The sequence below is a fragment of the Zalophus californianus genome, chromosome 6, assembly GCF_009762305.2.
Source record: "Zalophus californianus isolate mZalCal1 chromosome 6, mZalCal1.pri.v2, whole genome shotgun sequence".
Classification (NCBI taxonomy): domain Eukaryota; kingdom Metazoa; phylum Chordata; class Mammalia; order Carnivora; family Otariidae; genus Zalophus; species Zalophus californianus.
The window spans coordinates 69946256-69948137 of NC_045600.1; the positions used below are offsets into that span (position 1 = coordinate 69946256).

The 1882-nt window shown below is 39.1% G+C and overlaps 1 pseudogene; it reads left to right on the forward strand.

Annotated features, from left to right (window-relative positions):
• Nucleotides 1-850: 850 nt before the first annotated feature.
• Nucleotides 851-1554, forward strand: LOC113910117 (annotated as a pseudogene).
• Nucleotides 1555-1882: the final 328 nt, after the last annotated feature.

The window sequence follows — 1882 nt, forward strand, 5'->3', positions numbered from 1 at the left end:
GTCATTTGACCACTTTTGGCTGATGAAATATGAACTGCACATCCACTTGCCACTACCTGTGCTTAGCAGTTTTCTTTGTATTTATTTGGTCCTCTGTTCTCTGTGATTCTTGAATATGCAGGTTGATGTATCTATTTTAGAAACCTCTTAGCAGTTACCTTTCCAAATATTGCTTCTGTGCCATGCTCTATATCATCCTTTTTTTGATACTCCAGTTATAAACCTATTAAACCACTTGTCTGTATCCCTGTATTATGTCCCATATGCTTTGTTGTTTTCTCTTTGGGCCTCAGTTTCTTTATTGACCTACCCTTGAGTTCCATAAGCAGGTCTTTTGTCTTTTCAAGCTAATGTTAAAACTCATTTAAAATCTTAAATATTTTAGCTATAAAATATTTGGTTTTGGTCAATTTTTCTCCTGTCTTTGTCAATCTAGTATCTGGATGTATGTGTATCTGCTTTTATTGATATTTTCTTAAATTATGGGATATATTTTCTTGCCTCTTCACAAGTCTTTTAATTTTTGTATTATGTAGTAGACATCATATGTAAGAAAAAAAAAAGGTCTAAAAGTGATCCTGGGCTGCCTGGGTGGCTCAGTCAGTTAAGTATCTGCCTTCAGCTCAGGTCATGATCCCAGGGCCCTGGGATCAAGTCCTGCATTGGGCTCCCTGCTCAGTGGGGAGCCTGCTTCTCTTCCACTTGTGCTCTCTCTCTGACAGACAAATAAATAAATAAAATCCTTTAAAAAAAAAAAAGCGTGGAGTCAGTTCGTGGGTCTGGGAGACCCGAAAATTGAGAGCTTCTTCGCTCCCCGGCAGCTGCACCCAATGGCTCTGCGGCTGTCACCATGCCACAAAATGAATATACTGAGTTACACCAGAAGCGATATGGCTATCGTTTGGATTACCATGAGAAAAAAAGAAAGGTCGAGAGGCTCATGAACGTTCAAAGAAGGCAAAAAAGATGATTGGTCTGAAAGCTAACCTCTACCATAAACAGCGCCATGCTGAGAAAATACAAATGAAAAAGACTATCGAGATGCATGAAAAGAGAAACACCAAACAAAAGACTCCACAAGGAGCAGTACCTGTGTATCTACTGGACAGAGAGGGACAGTCCCGAGCTAAAGTACTTTCCAATATGATTAAAAAAAAACGAAAAGAGAAAGCAGGAAAATGGGAAGTTGCTTTACCCAAAGTTCGTGCCCAGGGAGAAACAGAAGTATTAAAAGTTGTTAGAACAGGAAAGAGAAAGAAGCAAGCATGGAAGAGGATGGTCATTGAAGTCTGCTTTGTTGGAGACGGCTTTACTGGAAAACCACCTAAATATGAAAGATTCATTAGACCAATGGGCTTACATTTCAAAAAGGCCCATGTAACACATCCTGAATTGAAAGCCACCTTTGGCCTGCCAATACTTGGTGTAAAAAAGAATCCTTCATCCCCACTACATACAACTTTGGGTGTTATTACCAAAGGCACTGTAATTGAGGTGAACGTGAGTGAGCTGGGCCTTGTGACACAAGGAGGCAAAGTTATTTGGGGCAAATAGGCCCAGTTACCAACAATGCTGAAAATGATGGATGCATAAATGCAATCCTGCTGGTTTGACAGCAGTTTCAGAGAAGTAATTCCTTAATTACTTAAGATTACACACTGATCAGGAAGACCACCATTTCTGTGGTGGTTCTGAATACCACCAAACAGCCTTATGTGTCTACAGTCATCAAGAGAAGTATTTATTCTATTGTGAAAAAACATTAAAATAGACATTTATTTTAAAAAAAGTGATCTACTTTTTTCCAGGAAAGGTAAACCCTTTCCTGTTCTAAGCAGATGAGTCAAGAGGCTAATCTTAACTATCCCAGTAGAAATTGATC